The 18,508-nt window shown below is 40.9% G+C and overlaps 1 pseudogene; it reads right to left on the minus strand.

Moving 5' to 3' along the window:
- Positions 1–520: 520 nt before the first annotated feature.
- On the minus strand, positions 521–15,599 carry LOC105808212 (annotated as a pseudogene).
- Positions 15,600–18,508: the final 2,909 nt, after the last annotated feature.

The following is an 18,508-nucleotide window of genomic DNA, read 5'->3' on the forward strand; positions in this document are numbered from 1 at the left end:
AATGGCTACATCCTGTATGATTCCAACTATATGACATTCTGGAAAGACAAAACTACAGAGACAGTAAGAAAGATCATTGGTTCCCAGGGGTTCTTGGGAAGGGAGGGACGAATAGGTGGAACACAGATCTTTGGGGCAGTAAACCTACTCTGTATGATACAGTGGTGGATACATGTCATTATCCGTTGTCAAAACCCACCTATATGTACAGCACCCAGAGTGAACCCTAATGTAATCTAGGACTTTGGGTGGTAAGGATGTGTCAGTGTAGGTTCATCGATTTAATGAATGTACCACTCTGGTGCAGGATTTGATAGTGGGGGAGGCCATGCCTGTGTAGGGGCAGTGGATATATGGGAACTCTGTACTTTCCACCTAATTTTGCTGTGAATTTAAACCTGCTCTTAAAAAATAATAGTCTATTTTTAAAACATAAAGAATAGAAGAAACTATACCAATTTAAGACTTAGCCCAACATATTTATTCAAATTGTATTTTTTAATAACTGGTAATCAATTTATTAAAACACTGAAGCGTCTGCAATGGTGACTTCAACCTCAACTCCTGGCTTAATACTGATAAAAGTTATCTGCTTAACCATCACAGAAGGACTGTGCAAGTCAGTGAGTTGCTTGTGGATTCTCATCTGGAAGCGGTCCCAAGTCTTAGAACCTTCCCCACAAGGAGTGGTTCTCGTAGTGATTCTCAAAGTCTTGGTAGGCATCTGAACTGGTCCTTTCACTTCGAGATTCTTCTCCTTTGCGCCTCTGATCCAGTCGGCACACACCTCCTCCAGGGACTTTACGTCACGGCTGGTGAGGGTAATTCTAATTCGGTGAATCGCCACCTCTGGCTCCACGGGTGTTTTTCCAGTATCTTTAAAAGTCACAGCTGCGGCGCAGCTTTCTGACCAACTCGCTCCTGGGTGAGAGCGGACAGCGCTGAGTCAGGAGCAGAAGAGGCAACACCAGGGCTCCGCTGCACCTGCGACCGCATCTTCCTCGAAAAGCTCAAATTGTGTTATGTACAACAGGATGGTCGAGGTTCTGTGAGGGTACAGTGAAAATTAAAACATAGCTCCTGTTTTCAAGGAGCTTAAGTATAATACAGTGAAGTTTTAGAACTATACTGTACTATAAAGCAGAATTTTTAAAGTGCTGTAATGAAGACACAAGTAACTGATTCTGAGAGTCCAGAGAAAGGAATGATTTTTTATTAGGAGGAATATGAGAATACTTCACTGAGGCAGGAGCTAAGAGTTGGATCTTGAAACATAAATAAGTTTTTGTTAGTCAGACACAGAGTGGCAAGGGAACAGGAACACTGTACGCAGAGGGAATAGCACAGACAAAGACATGGAGGCATGAAAATCTGGATTGTGTGTGAGGAATGGCGGTTGCCCGTGTGGCTGTAACATAAGATAGGTGAAGGGATACAGTGGGAAGTAAAACTGGAAAGGAAAGGTGGGGTAAAAGCATGCAATATCTTGTATCTTGTATAGCCTATGCTAAGCTGTTCATGTTAACAAAATATAGGGAGTCAGTGTAGGTGCGCAAAGTCCATCACTGGTAGACTGGATCCATTGTCCTGCAGCCAGGACAGGGGTAAAGAGGCATAGGCCTCAGTCCAGGGGCCTGGGCCAGGGCTCAGGAAAGATGGCACCTGACAAACCAGCACTCTGAGGCCTGCAGCTGGAGCACCTAGGAGATAAGCATGTGTGTGTGGGGAGGGTGCCAACAGCCAACTAAGAGCATCGATTGCCTTTTGGGTTGGAGTAGCTCTGGTCTCCCTGCTCAGCCCCTCTCTGGTTGGCGAGACCTTCTGTAATTAAAAATCAGGCTTCCAGCAGCACAATTCACAATTGCAAAGATGTGGAAACAACCCAAGTGCCCGTCAATACATGAGTGGATTAATAAAATGTGGTATATGTATACCATGGAGTTCTACTCAGCCACAGAAAACAATGGTGATCTAGCACCTCTTGCATTATCCTGGATAGAGCTGGAGCCCATTCTACTTAGTGAAGTATCCCAAGAATGGAAAAACAAGCACCACATACGTACTCACCATCAAATTGGTATTAACTGATCAACACTTAAGCACACATATAGTAGTAACATTCATCCGGTGTCGGGGAGCTGGCGGGGGAAGAGTGTTTTCACACCTAATGGGTGAGGTGTGCACCGTCTGGGGGATGGACACGCTTGAAGCTCTGACCCTGGTGGGGCAAGGGCAATATACATAACCTAAACATTTGTACCCCCATAATATGCTCAAATGAAAACAAAATCAGGCTTCCTCATGCTTGGCGTCCCCTTTTACGGTCACCTTCTCTAGCTAGACAGAGGAGACATGTGGGGACTCTGGTGAGAGTCTCTTTTCTGTCTTTCTCCTTGTACCCCCTATTCTAGGGGGTGGGTAGGGACCCGTCATTATTTATCTGCGTCTCTCTGATTATCTATAATTCAACCAAGGAGTTTGTACTTTGGACTCTGCCTAATTTCTCCTGATTCTGGTTTTCTAAGCTCCTGGCCTTAAATTACTGTCTTTACTTTTCTTCTATGGTTTGATTTGTGTTCCCAGCTTTGATTCCCAATTGTTCCAAAACTTATTAGTTTAATGGCTTGGCCCTGCATCTCAACCTTTCTCTGAACTTCAGCCTTCGATACCCAAAAATAATGGTTTGTCACCTGGTATGTACTCTACACTGTGTCATCATTCCTAAACTGCTTATAATTTAATCAGGGATACATGATTTATAAACATTAAACAAAATGCAAGATTGAATAGCATTAAATTCTAAAATATTAATACATTGTAGTTAGTAAAGAAAAGGCAATAAGTTGTTGTCTTAGTCTGTTTAATGTTGCTATAAAGAAATACCTGAGGCTGAGTAATTTACAAAGAAGTTTATTTAGCTCACGGTTCTGCTGGCTGGAAGGTTCAAGACTGGGCATCCAGTGAGGACCTCAGGTTACTTCCGCTCATGGTGGAAGGTGAAGGGGAGCTGGCCTTGCAGAGATCATTTGGCAAGAGAGGAAGCAAGAGAGAGGGGAGGGAGGGGTCAGGCTCTTCTTAACAACCAGCTCTGAATGGGAACTAATAAGAATGAGAACTCACTCACACACACACCCCACCCCAGGGAAGGCAGTCATCTATTCATGAGGGTTATGCCCCCATGACCCAAACACCTTCCATTAGGCCCCACCTCCAATATTGGAGATCAAATTTCAACATGAGGTTTGGGAGGACAAACACCCAAATTATAGCAAGTGTAGTGGGAAAGAAACTAAATTCAAGACATCTGGATTCTAGTTTTAGTTGTCACTAACTAGGTGCAGGACTGGCCAAGTCTCACAACCTCAGCTATAAAATTGAAGCATTCTTCTATACGACTTCTAAGAGAACTTTAAACTCTGTGACTAAGTGCTATGTGGGTGGAGAAAGGTAGAGATCTGTTTGGGTGGGATTTGTTGGGTAAGTCTTCCGGAAAGAAAAAAAGAAAAGGAATTTAAGATAAGCCTTAAAGATGTGTGGGATTTTTAACTGGAAAGATGAAAGCGAGAACACTTGCGGAGTTGGAGATGAAAACATTGTTAAAGTAAGGAGGGAGGTATGAGAAGAGCGGCTTACAGCACAGCACACACACCAGCCTGAACACAGCAGCTGGTGAGCAGTGGGAGGGCTGGATGGGCATGTTACGGAGGATGCTGTTGGACACGAGGCTGAGGGGTTGCAGTGGATCCTTGAAGAGGGAAAGTTAGTCTGGGAACAGTGGGTAGGATGTATGGATGGGAGAATATATTGGAGGGAGGAGACGAATTTATGGTAGTGGTCCAGGTATAAGTTAAGTAAGTTTGGGCTAGGGTAGCTGAGATGTGAGTAAAGAGAAAGCAGTCAATCTAAGAGGCATTTTGAAGAAGAAATCGAATAAAGAAGAATAAAAAGAGAAAGTGATTTAATTTAACCACCAAGGCCTGAGTGGAGATTTTTAACAGAAAGGGGAAAGGTATTCTGGGGGGAAAGATTTGGTCTTTTGGGAGTTCTACAGTGTCATTTTTAGACATGAACATGTCTGAACAGTTTTACTAGCAGTCTTTTAAAATGAGCATATTTTTGTTGGCAGTTAGGAATTATGAGTATTAATAGGTATATAGAGTTTTGTTTGTTTGTTTTGAGACAGAGTCTCACTCCGTTGCCCTGGGTAGAGTGCAGTGGCGTCACTGTAGTTCACAACAACCTCTGACTCCTGGATTCAAGTGCTCCTCCTGCCTCAGCCTCCCACGTACTGGCGCTACAGGTGCGTGCCAAGATGCTTGGCTAATTTTTCAATTTTTGGTAGAGATCAGGTCTTGCTCTTGCTCAGGCTGGTCTCGAACTCCTGAGCTCAAGCAGTCCTCCCAGCCTGGCTTCCCAGAGTGCTCAGATTACAAATGTGAGCCACTGCACCTGGTCAGATATATGGAGTTTTTAATCATTCATATTGAAGCAGTAGTTGAAACCATAAAAGCAGATGCTGTGTATGAAGGAGAATATTATACAGAGAAAGATGTACAGATAAATTACTGGAATAAAAAAATCTTAAGTCTTTTCATAATTCTCAGCTATTCTATTTCAGCTTTACATTTTATTATTCCTAACTTAAATCCAACTCTTACAGTACTCCTTTCACCTGTCCCACAATTTTTTTTTTACAGAAATGTTAACTCTCTCTTCCTTTCTGGGTAATTGTATTAGCGTAGACGGGTTAGCTTATACTGACACCGAAATCTCAGAGGCTGAAAGGTACTTCTCGTTCACTCTGCTGTCTGTCACTTCCCCTCACATTTTATTGGCCAAAGCAAGCCACACAGCCACATCAATCTTCAAATGAGGTGGGCTTTCGATTCCCCGCTGTGTATTAATAGAGACAGTGGGACAATTTGTGAAAATTTCTAACAATAACCATAATAGCAAACTTTTTTCCATTGGATTTCTATCTACAACCATGCCTCCTCCACCTTTTTATTTGTATCATCACTAAAGTGCTCCCCGTATGAACATTTCATAACCCGTGATACTACAACACAGTGTCTATGTGAACAAGGCATTTCTGCTTCCTTGCTCTTTGTTTTCTCCTTATTTCGATGCTTAGTTTTCCTTTGGATCCATTGTTGGTTCTCTTTTCTTTTTTGCTTTCTCTATTCTTAGAACTGGAGACTCAAGAAAATGCTACACCCATAAGCAAAACGATCTTTAGCTCTTTCTCTCCTCCCTGTGGTTCCACTTCACTTGCTTCTTTAGCAAGAAAAAAATTCCTTTCCTCTGGGTCCTGCTACACTTCCTTCTACTTTCTCACTTCCTGCCACTCAGAGCTTAAGGACATTGCAAAGCAAAACAACCAGCTGAAAAGTAAGAGATATTTCTCAATCCATCGTTTAGTCTGACATTGATTAGCTGGTGGCCTTGATTTTCACAGCCTGTGTCCATTCCACAAGTTGTTGACTTGATTAATTCTGATCAGAATCAATCTTTTTATTCATCAAAATCTCACAGAAGGTTGTCCGGATCTCTAATATGATTATCACAATCTGCCCTGTCTGAGGGTTATTTTCGTATATGCCCGCTCACTAAATTATGACACCCTTATAGATTAATCAGTGATTTTCACCTAATAGATATTCAGTAATTATTAATCCATTGATGAATTCTGTATTTGACTGACTTGACCATTGGTTTTGGGTAGATCTTGATTCAGCAATTCACACTTATTAGACTTTTGTTCATATTTAGGAAAAAATATATACATAAATAGAAAAATACGTTATTTTTCGATTGATCTTTCTACTTCTCACCTGCCCTGTTAGATTGTAGTATAGGACTATTGTTTGTTGACAATTCATACTACACCTTCTTTCATTCATTAATTCACTGATTTACTCAGTAGTCACTTAATGAGTCCCTATCATGGGCCGGAGGTAGGATAGAAAGTCTAATAATACATGTTACCCTCTTTCAAAATTTGGGAATAGGTAGGAGACAGATAAGTAAAGCAATTGCTGTAGTGTAGTAAGTGCTATGGCTTAGAGGAGAGGCATCTAAGTCAGACTGGGACTTCTTGGGAGATGGGGCCCCTGAAACCAGTCTTGAGGTGAAGAGAAGGGGGTAGCTGGAGAATTGGGGGTGGAATGAGGGCTCTTTATGAGATGAAACATGCCACATGTAATGACACTGAGATGGGAAATAAAATTACTTGCTCCAGAAACTGCTCAAGAAATTCAGTAGGACTGGAACATAATATACGAGTTGAGGAATGGCAAGAGATGAAGCTAGAAGAATGAGTGGGTATCAGATCTAACAGGGGCTTGTGTACTATAGTAAGGAATTTTAACTTCAAAGCTAAGGAACACGTCCAAACTCCTAGGCAAGTGGGGTCTAGGATGCAATTCTGGGATTATATTTCCAGAAGCTGGGTCTGGTTATGGGTAGGGTTAGACTCCCCCCATAAGGTGCATAGAATGAAACTGAAAGGATCCGAAAGTGAGGGCCCGGGGACAAAGCCAGTATTAATTCAATGCTGAGAGGAAAATCCAGGAATAATTAATATGAAACATGAACTCAAAGTACTAAGAGCAAAGAGGTAAAAATGGAGGGTCAAAGGCATAGCCCAGTATCTTAAAGCCTCTTTTTTTCTTTTTTCATTTCTGCATATTATGGGGGCTTAAAGCATCTTTTCTCCTTTTGGGATTCCTTCAGCCTGTATCTGGGTGGGAAAGGAATATTATCAATTTGGACCTGAGGCCCTCCACATATTTTAAGCAGAAGAGTGTTAGGGCCTATTGTTGCTCTCTTCTTGACTCTAGGCACACAACATCTTGTCATGTCCTGTGAGCTCTACCTCGTATGGATCTGGCCCAGAGAAAATGCTCAATAAATATTTAGTGAGTGACATGGACTTGCTGTGAATTTTTAAGCTCAGGAATGCTTTTGTTTAGTCTATTCACATGTTATGTGAATATAATGACTCAAGAAAACCAATTTCATATAAACCCACAAGAACACACTCTTCTCCGATATTTGTTTTAATAAATGTCAACTAAAATTATGTTATTCACCAGCCATTCAAATGTAAAACTAACATTTTTTTCAACAGTGTTTCAGGCATACACATTTAAATCATACACATTAAAGAATAAGACAATTGAAAAGAAACTCAAAAAAGAAAATCCAACTAAAATTTAAAAAAAAACAAAATAAGAAGTAGTTAGCAATAAAGTAGTATAAGTTTCCATAACAACAATAATACAGAAACAGTAGCCATGATGATTGTAAAACAGGGTTAAACAATACAAAGCTGCTCACCAGTCTTGTATGTGTAAGTTGTCAATCATAACTGAAGCAATGGCAGTAACAATAAAGTTAGAATTTCCTGTGGCAAAGCCTCATCATTTGCCTGCCATTCTAAAGTTGGGGATGGGGGGAATAGGTAAATTTTGGGTCCAGTTCATCAAAGGCTTTAAGCAGACAACAGTTGAGTAGAATGTGACCTGCCTGTATACATGTCACAATGGTGCCATCATGAGACAAGTCCATGTAACATAAAAAGTGAGGAAGGAAATACGAACTCCAAGTGCAGAACAAACTGCTAAGAGCTGCAGAGCCTCCCAGACTACTCTTTATTCACAGCACAGGCATCAAACGTACCTTGTGAATGTGCAAGGGTAACATCTGAATGGATGTGCATCATAAGTTGAAGTCAACACACATTTAAACCTGTTCTGTTTCAGTTGTTTATATGAACTTTCTGTCTCAGATTTTAGAATGATTTCCTCATGCTTAACAACCTCGCCAGAAAACAAAAAGCGACATTCTTTCTCTGTAAAGATACCCTTTGTGGTACTATAAAAAATAAATATTTGGTCTTTGACCCCAGTTCCTGACACACAGCTCCTAAAACTCTTGCAGTCTCTGGGATTGATAAAGCTAAGAGTATCTTTTATATGCTAATGACATGACTGATGGCTGAGGAGGGGAGAGGGGCTGGAGACTGGCTTCAATCACCAATGGCCAATGATCTAATCAATCACGTCTACTTAATGAACCTTTCATAGAAACCTGTAAACTATGGAGTTCAGACAGCTTCCCAGGTGGTGAACATATCCACATGCCAGGAGGGTGGCACACCGCAACTCCACGGCACAGAAATTCTTGTGCTTGGGACTCTTTTGGACCTCGCCCTATGTACCTCTCACCTGGGGCTGTTTATTTGTATCCTTTATAATAAACTGGCAAATGTAAGTGCCTTCCTGAGTTCTGTGAGCCATTCTAGCAAATTATCGAACCTGAGGAGGGTGTTGTGGGAATCCCTGATTTATAGATGGTCGTACAGAAGTACAAAACAGCATGGTGCTGGCACAAAAATAGACATACAGACCAATGGAACAGACTAGAGAGCCCAGACATAAATCCACACATTTATGGTCAATTGATCTTGCCAAGAGCACACAGTGATGAAAGGACAATCTCTTCAATAAGTGGTGTTGGGACAACAGGGTATCCACACGTAAGAATGAAGGTGAACCTTTATCTCACCATATACAAAAAAATCAACTGAAAATGAATTAGAGACTTAAAGATAAGACGTGAAACTATAAAACTAAGAAGAAGAAAACATAGGGAAAAAGCTTCTTGACATTGTCCTGGGCAATGATTTTTTGGATATGACCCCAAAAGCACAGGCAACAAAAGCAAAAATAAACAAATGAGACTGCAGCAAACTAAAAGTCTTCTGCATGGTAAAGGAAACGATCTAAAGAAGACAACCTACAGGCAGAAAATGAAATAGGAAATCACCTATGGAATAGGATAAAATATTTGCAAACCGTATATCTGATAAGGGGTTAATATTCAAAATATATAAGGAACTCAACTTAATAGAAGAAACACAAATTACCCAATTAAAAAATGGGCAAAAGACCTGAATAGACATTTCTCAAAGGCAGACATAAAAATGGCCAACAGGTATACGAAAAATGGTCAACATCACTATCAGGAAAATGCAAATTAAAACCACAATGAGATATCACCTCACACCTGTTTTAGCTATTATCAAAAAGACAAGTTACAATAAGTGTTGGTGAGGAAGTGGAGAAAAGGGAACTCTTGCACACTATTGGTAGGAATGTAAATTGGCACAGCCATTATGGAAAACAGTAAGGAGGTTCCTCAAAAATTAAAAATAGAACTACCATATGATCGATCCAGCAATAGACTTCTGGATCTATATCCAAAGGCAATGCAATCAGTATGTTGAAGAGTTAGCTGCACTCCCATATTCATTATGGCATTAAACAACAGCGAAAATATGGAATCAACCTAAGTGTCCAAATGGATAAAGAAAATGTGGCATGTGTGTGTGTGTGTGATATTGTTCAGCCTTAAAAAAGAATAAAATGTTGCCATTTGTGACAATATGGATAAACCTGGAGGATGTGAAATAAGCCAGGCACAGAAAGATGAATGCTACATGATCTCACTTATATGTGGAACCTAAAAAAGTGAACTCACAGAAGTGCAGAGTAAAATGGTGGTTTCCAGGGGCTGTGGGTGAGGGGAAACGGGGTGCATGGGGGCTGGGGAGATGTTGGTCAAAGGATACAAACTTTCATTTAGACAGGATGAATAAATTCTGGAGATCTATTGTACAGCATGGTGACTATAATTAATAATACTGTATTGTATACTTGAAAATTGCTGAGCCAGTAGACCTTAAATCTCACGGCAAAAAAGTACTATATGTACAGACACGTTAATTAATTTGATTTAATTGCTTCACAATGTACACATATATCAAAACCTCACACTGTACATTATAAATATATATAGTTTTATTTGTCAATTAAACCTTAATAAAGCTGGGGAGGATGGGAAGTACGGCTGATCTGACATTGTGCCTGGCATTTGAAGGGAGGGCAGTCTTGTGGCACGGAGCCCTTACGCCTGCGGAGTCTGATGCTGACTCTGACTAGTTAGTGTTAGAATGGAATTGAATTGTTGGGCACCCAGTTGGTTTCCAGAGAGTTGGAGAATTGGTTGATGTGAGAAAAAAACCTCACATATTTGGTGTCAGAAGTGTTCTGAGTAAAAACCACTCACCTTTGGTAAAATGTATCTTTCTAACTTTACTATTCTATTTGGTGAAAAATTAGTATTTAGAATCTCACCGTTTCTCTGATTGTGTGTGTGTATGTGTGTGTGTGTGTGTGTGTGTGTGTGTGCATGCTCATGAGAAGTTGGAAATAATGGTTTTGGTACATACAGAAGTTAATCTGGGTTTTTTCCTTTCAAGCATTCCAGTTCTAGATTTAGTAGTTGCCTTGTTCTTTCTCCTCCATATTCCTTACTTCCTTCAAGTAAACTTCAGGTAAACTCACCGTTTTGGGAAACCAACATCAACCTCACTTAACTCAGTTATCTCTGTACTTGGTTCTGCCAGATACCTCATTTTTTTTAACACGTTCTATAAGGTAGCAAAGAGCTGGGGACAGGTTGTAAGCCTTGAGGACACAGTAAAATTTGCCATATGATTTTAGATAATCACTTGGGCTGGGGCTATATAGAAGAGATCTGAGGTGGAGACTGTCTGCTAAGTAGTGCACAAAAGCAGTTTCTGGAGTCAGCCAAACCTGGATCCAAAGGTGGTTTCCAAAACTTACTGGCTATGTAACCTTGAACAAATTACTTAGTCTTTCCAAGCCTACATTTCTTCACCAACGGTAATAGTAATCATTTTTTATTGTCATGTTTGTAAAGTGCTTAAAGACTACCATGTAGAGAGCACTGAGCAAGTAGTAACAATTAAGTCAATTGCTGTGTTGTTCTGTGAATGCTTTTCATTTGTTTCGTGGATCTTAACTGGATTTTAAATTCCTTCTGGTCAGACTCTTTTATTTTGCATGAAGTGCACTTGATACAATGTCTGACTAGATTCAGTCCTTCTAGTCTAGGGCTGACCTGATACAGTCCTAGACTAGGTTATTCACATGTCATCCTATTCTACTGTGGGGCAACCTTATGTCAAGGGAATGTAGACTAGGCCAAGTTGGACTTTAGCATCCACTTCTTTCTTTATAATGCCCCAAGACCCTAAACTAGGGTTACTGTAGGCTTCCCTTCTAGACTCGCACCTCATTCAATGTCACCCACCCCACCACTCCTCTCCTGCCCACCTAGAATGAGTCCTTCATTAAAAGTTACTCTGCCACATCATACACTTTTCAGATGTATCTGCTTGCTAATTCATTCAATGTCTTCAACAAACTTTTGCTGAATGCTTACGACATGCTACAAACTGGGGAAACAAAATAAAAGAGCTATAGTTTTGACACTCTAGTAATTCATATTTTGCTTATGCTATAATACAATTAGTGCTATAATCAGTGATGCTCATCCCCAGAATTAGAACCACCTGTGAAGTCTGTAAAACTACAGATGCTTGTATACCACTTAATTTAGTAAATCTGGATGAGACTCAAATATAGAAAATTTCTAAACTTTCCTCAAGGGTCTGACTGAATAGCCAGGGTTGACAATCACAAGATGTGTTGAGAGTAGAAAGGAGATAGGGATCTGGAAGTGTAACATTAAATTGCATGTTGAAGGATGAGTGGATTTCCAGGGAGAGAAGAGTATTCTAGGGAAAGGAAAAGCATAAAGCCAAAACCTAAGGCTTTTGAATTTATCAGTATAATTTTTACTAATACATGAGTGGAAGAGGCTTAGAAGCCTCCTTTATGAATAACATTTATGCACCTTAACTATAAACTTCTGGGGTAAATGCCCTTAATTTTGTTGATCGATGCAGTTAACACACCCTATAGTAACCATTTTGTTTCCACGTTTAGTTTCTCTATAAATTATGAACCTTCGCAGAAGAGGGACATGTGACTTAGTGTTTGTAACCCCACAACCGATGCACAGTAGGATTTTCAATCCGTGTGTGTTGAATGAATGAATGAAGCTCTCTATGTCATGACCTTGGTAATGGGAATGTTAAGCAAGTGAGAGAGGAGGTGTTTGGAGGTGAGCTAGCCTCTCAATTCTACTTGTGAAGCATGTTAGTGATCATCGGTGCTTTGTCTGTTTTGCGATCCTGTTTTGAAATATCCAGAATCTATCCATTATTTGATAAGGATTTATTGAGTTTCTATCACATATTAGCCCCTCTATTTACATATTTATTCTCAGAGTGATATGAAATAATTTCTTGTTTTTTTTTTTTTTTTTTTTTTTTTTGAGACAGAGTCTTACTCTGTTGCCCGGGCTAGAGTGCCGTGGCGTCAGCCTAGCTCACAGCAACCTCGAACTCCTGGGCTCAAGTGATCCTCCTGCCTCAGCCTCCCGAGTAGCTGGGACTACAGGCATGCGCCACCATGCCCGGCTAATTTTTTCAATATATAATATTTTTAGTTGTCCAGATCATTTCTTTCTATTTTTTAGTAGAGACGGAGTCTCGCTCTTGCTCAGGCTGGTCTCAAACTCCTGACCTTGAGCGATCCACCCGCCTCGGCCTCACAGAGTGCTAGGATTACAGGCGTGAGCTACTGTGCCCGGCCTAATTTCTTGTTTTTTAAAAAAATTATTTATAAGTTAATATTAGGGAAGGGAAGTTTGCACTTGCTCTGACTACCAACCATATACTTGGTACTTTATATAATTACATGTCTAATCTACACACTATCATTTAATTTTTAGTCCTCACGTCAATTTTGAAAATAAGCTTCCTCCTCCCACCACAATTATTACAGATAAAGAAGGTGACACTGAGATGGTGCAAGGTCCAAGACCATGTGGCTCATGGGTAGAAGCCCCAAGATTTGGACCTAGCTTTGTCTTCCTTCAAAGCCCAGGCCCATTTCTTCATACTATACTATCTCTTGGTTTAGCCTAAAGATCCCTTTATAAGGCTAAGCAGGTTTTAAGGAAGTACCTACTGAATCCATGAGTGAGGCCAGGTCTGAAAGATTAAAAACTGACCATTCCACACACTGAGCCCCCATGACACACAGCATCAAAATGCTCACTTTGAACTAGTTGATCATACTGAAGATAATTGCAATATCCTGATCAGCCTCTTATCACTAATTCAGTGGTCTTAGAAATACAATTTATGATGCAGTCTATGAGTATGAAGTGAAGTGTAGGTTTGTCAGTTTTTAAATAAAATTGAATAACTCAGGTTGGCCTTTTAAAAAAGTTTTTGGACTAGTTTTGCCGGATTAATTGTTTTTAGGCCATTTCCTCAATCTCCTGTTACTTCTAAACAGCATAAACTAGAGTGTTAGCAATTATCTGGTTAATTTGGCCAGTGTGAACATCCAGCTTGGGTAAAAATAATACTGAACTGCAACTAGAAAGTAAACCTGGGTCAAATTCAAAATTAGATTTCAAGATTATTAGCTCATAGTACAACTAGGCCAAAAGTCTTGAGAAATTTATCCAGGTAATTCACAATCATGAATAGATATGGAAGTGGAAGAGAAGGATGGGACAGAGAACTAGTTAGTGTGCCCATCTCAGGGGTGAGAGGATTGAATGCGAGGCGCGCTGTTCTGTGCAGGATGTGTAGATCTTCTCCCAAGGGCACTCCCGTGCTGCAGCACTGGCTGGGTCTAGGTCTCTACCTGGCCCATAGTGCCAGAAAGATGATTAACATGAACAGATGCAAAACTCCCAAGTCCATGTGGAATGATTTCTTTGGACTCCTCTTCCTTAGAGCCTGCTCTTTAACCTTTCTCTTGGATCCATTTCCTATCTGTGAGCATGTCGGAGACAGGTACCAGAGTCCTATGTGTGATGAAATCTTGACTGTTCATCTTGGGGAGTCAGTGGCAAGATATGTCGGACGCAGTGGAAGGTCAGGCAGAGACTCTGCCCCTAACCGCTAGGTTAATGACCCAGATAGAAGGACTCTCCTGAAGATAGGAAAGGCATCAGATGTTCTAGCTCAATCCTGGGACGGTAGCTGGCTATTAACCGACAGGAATTCTCTTTAGTTAGACATTGAGTAGCACAGCTCAAATGTCCCTAACTCAGGCTGGAGGGAAGGTCTTCCAAGTCCCTTGACAAAGTTCTTTAAGAAACTAAAGAAATGGGCCTAATAATTTAACTGTGGGGAGGCTATGAAAGCTCAGGAGCATAGCTAGCACATTTGGGAAAATATTAGTTATAATTCTGCCTGCCAAGTACTCCCCACTCCTTCAGGGTGAGCGGCCTCTGTAAGCAGGGCCATGTGCTTGAAGAAAGGAAGCCTGAGCTCAATTGAGCGGGGTTAAACCCCAAGGCCAGACAGTATCTCTGGGAGCAACAGCAGGAAAACAGAGCAAAGCCTGTGAGGCAGTGAAACTGAGAGATGGGCACTCCCAGCTCTGGGCATTTCATGTAGACCTGGGATGAGTGAGGCCACCCTAGAAACCTGCCTGGGAAGGAGGCACTTGAGGGCCCAGGGTTCCTGCTTTTGGCCTGGTACCATTTTGCTTCTTTAAAGTGATTTTCCATTGATTTGTTCTCATTCATCATGTACTAGGTGGTTATTGTCGTTGTTTATCAAATTTGAATTCTTCTGGTGTCACCTTTACTCTTATTTAGTAAAGTTGAAAATACTTTAATGGGTAGTATTTGGCAAGGCAGTATAGCAAAATGGTTAATAGTTTGGGCTCCAGAGCTAGAAAACTTCAAATTCTGACTCTGCAATTTACTATCTATATATCCTTGGGCATATTCCTTAACCTTAATTTCCCTAAGCCTCAATTTTCTCATCAGTAAAATGGGAATGATAAAACCTATGTCACAAAATTGTTATGAGGATTAAACAAGATGGACGTAAAGTGTTTGCATATAGTACCTCTCAATAAATGCTATTCTTTATTGTTGTTATTATTGTTAAGGCTTTAAAGTTCACAAAGCACTATCATATGTATTTTCTCATTATTATTTATTGTTGACCTACGATACAAGTTAGGGGTGCAAAAGTAGATAGATAAGGGAAGAAAGAGCCTGGTGAAGGAGAAATCCCTTCCTCCATCTTACTCTGGGATCTAATGTTAGATCAAACTGTTTCTAAAGTTTTCTAAAGTTTCTAAAGCATCCTACCACCCTGGATCTCATGTACTTTCATCTTCTTCCCTCCCACTGGCTTTTAGCTCCCTTCCCCTTAACTTCGTGGTTGGAATGTCCCTACAGGAGGCCCATCACTGCTCCAGCCAACCCCCTCTACACCTCACTTAGTCATTGAACCTTTCTCCATCTTAATCAGAAAATAGCTGAAACCATTTGAGGGCAGCAAAAGCACAGCCCACGGTGCTCACTGTCTATGTGGTGCCTCTGGAGGAAATGCCCAGTGCGGTGGGAGGACTGGGTGAAAAGCCTCAATGTCACTCACCCACAATGTTTCCCCCTTTCTTCCTACTTGGGGCTTCTCTTGTGGTGTGGCTGGGGAACTCCAGCTCATTCATCTCTGAAGACCTTTGAACTAAGAGCTTGATCTTCCACTCTGGTTGCTCTGGGTGGGTCGAAGGGGCTGAAGTAACTGTCCCCGCCCACACCCAACGTTTCACGCTCATCTACGCAAAACCTCCAAAATGTTCTGTCTTCTTAGAGGACCATCTATCACCCCCCAAATTAGTCAGAATGACAAACTCAGACTTCAGAAAGCTGAATACAGGGAGCAATTATGTTTGGCACACTCTTTCCATGAGGTCCTCCAGTCGCTTGTCATCTATTAAAGATTATCATCCCTACCAGCTTACTTCCTCTCTGCACTCCTGAGAATAGCACATGAAGAGACAGGCAGTTCAACTCCTTTATAGGCCACCTAAAACAAGGTTATTAAAGAGTTTAATTAGTAGACTATCATTAATAACCAGCATTAAATCAGCAGGCGGACTGTGAAAGCTGAAAATTCCCTGTGCCACTGAAGTCCCCATCTTTTGAATGCCCTTCACCTTGCTCATGGCTGATGATGAGGTCAGGAGTCTTTCTGCTAAGGCTTCTGTCTACAGTTTCCACCAGGTTCCTCTGATCCATTTGGGCCTCTGGCTCTTGCCTTGAACCTCAGCTGTGGGTTCTACTTCCAGTTGTGCAATCTCAGACACATTCTCAGTCAGCAACTTGAAAATTTTGAAACTGACAGCCTTCATGCAGAACACTCAAACTCTTAACTTACACGAAGTTCAAAATATCTACTTCAGTATCCTCAGTGTAGTTGTCTTTTTCTTCTCCTAATCCAATATATTGACCCTAACTATCATGTGGTTTTTTTTCCCAGGAAATGGAACCAACTTTAGGGTTGGCACCTTTGGAAGATTCTCCCCCATCCCTTACTATTAATCCATGAAACCTCTGCCTGGGCCGATGACAGAAGCTGTAGAGGCTTAATAATGGCCACCCAAAGATATCCCTGGAACAGGTAAATGTTGCCTTATTTGGAAAAAGGGTCTTTGCAGGTATGATTATGTTTAAGGATCTTCAGATGTGGAGATTATCCTGGATTACTTGGGTGGACCCTAAATGCAATCAGAAGTGTCCTCATAAGAGAGAGGCAGAGGGAAATTTGACACACAGAGGAGAAGGCAATGTGAATGCAGGGCAGAGACATTTGAAGGTGCTGGCCTTGAAGGTTGGAGTGACACAGCCACAAGCCCAGGAATGCTGGAAGCCACCAGGAGCTGGAAGAGGCAAGGAACGGATTCTCCCCTAGAGCCTCCAGAGGTAACGCAGCCCAGCTGACACCTTGATTTCAACCCAGTGATGTTGATTTTGGACTTCTGGCCACCAGAACTGTGAGAGAATAAATTTCCAGTTTGTGGTAATTTGTTATAGTAGCCATGGGACACTAATACAGCAGCTATGCCCAAAACAGTTTTCTACTACCTTTCACTCATTGTTGCATGCGCACTTTGATTTCAAGTAACTCTATTGACCATCCCCCACTTTCCTCTCTTTTCCAGGAAAAGAAGTCATTTCACTGACAGCAGCATATGACGCTTTTCAAAAGTTCTTTAGTAGTCTTAGGCTTCTGGCATATATCTTTTTCTTCTCCCTTTTCTTTTATTGTTTCTCAATAACTAAAGGAAAAGAAAGTATTTTGAAAGCTAGTATAGTTGGTACTCTCTCAACCAAAAGTCTCCGTTCCTTAACCTATACTACTGTGATCTTCAGTACAACAATGGTCTCCATAATCATGCCATTATGACTTTGCAAAATCCTGAAGAGTTTTCCAAGAAACTTAAAGAAAGGTTAAATTTACCAGTTTCTCTACATCCTTAGAAAAAGTGATAGCCACTTAATCTGTTTGGATGATCGGACAATGTTTAGGCTACGTAGAGTTGTGAAGCCAGAAGGCTGGTAGATTGAGGAGAAACAGAAGCATTAAGGAACTGGAGATCTTAAATGAGATAATAGTTAAAGCAGAGGAACGAAAGAGCTGGAATGGAAAGGGAGACTCAGGAGTTTAAGGGTTGAAGCTATTGTGAGTGATGTCAAAATCCCGAGGGAGGACTGGAGTAGCTTACATAAGGTAATGACAAAGGGCACTCGTTGGTATTGGGAGGTCAAGGAACCAGGAATTCAGGGTGTTGGAGTGATCTTCCACATGGGCACCAAATTTGTCTAGGATGCATGAATTTAGGATATAGAAGGGAGAAAGAAGAGGGGAACGCTGTGACCAGGATGAAAAAAATTTTTAAGACTAGTGATCAGGATATTGAAGAATGACAAATCAAGCAGTCAGGGGTGGGGAAGGGGGAGAGTTTCAAGGTTCTTTTGTTTTTGTTCTAACAATGTGAAATGAATTAGACAAATGAAAACAAGAATAATTATAAAAAAGGCTGCTAAAATTGTGGTTAATGGGTTATTAGTGGACTTCAGAAAGGTGGTTACCCCATAATGACAAAAGCCAGTGTTTCTAGAGGTTACTCTCTAAGTCTTTTCCCCTTCCTTTCCATTTCTAAAGTGGCTCAGGCCTTTACTACCTTGTGTGCAGATGGGTTTCCCTGACTCTAGCTCACTCCATACCAGTCCTCCTGCATACCACCACCAGATAATCTTTCTCAAATTTATTACAAGTATGTCATTATTTTGCTCAAAACCCTAAAGGCAGAGTCAGGACAGCTACCCAAAAGAAAGTGATCCGTGGTCCTTCTATTTTGCCCAGGACTGAGGGGATTCCAGAGATGCAGGATCTTACCTATTAGAATCGAGAACCACATTGCTGTTCTCAGTCGTAGGGTGACCAACTGTCTGGGTTTTAGCAATAAAAGTTACGTGTTATCCATGACCTCGTAAGCTTTTTTAGGAAGTGAGAACAGAAGAGAAAAATGTAATGTCTTTGTTAACTTGGCATCTCCAGATTTTCCATCAATCTAGTAGTTGTTCAGATTTCATCTTCTGTGAATCCAAGAATATTTCTATCGAGAGATTAATTCTCATGGTGTTAGGCAAACTAGCTAATGAAGTAGAAACAAATTAACCA

Source organism: Propithecus coquereli, unplaced genomic scaffold (genome assembly GCF_000956105.1).
Source record: "Propithecus coquereli isolate 6110/MARCELLA unplaced genomic scaffold, Pcoq_1.0 Scaffold170, whole genome shotgun sequence".
Lineage (NCBI taxonomy): Eukaryota > Metazoa > Chordata > Mammalia > Primates > Indriidae > Propithecus > Propithecus coquereli.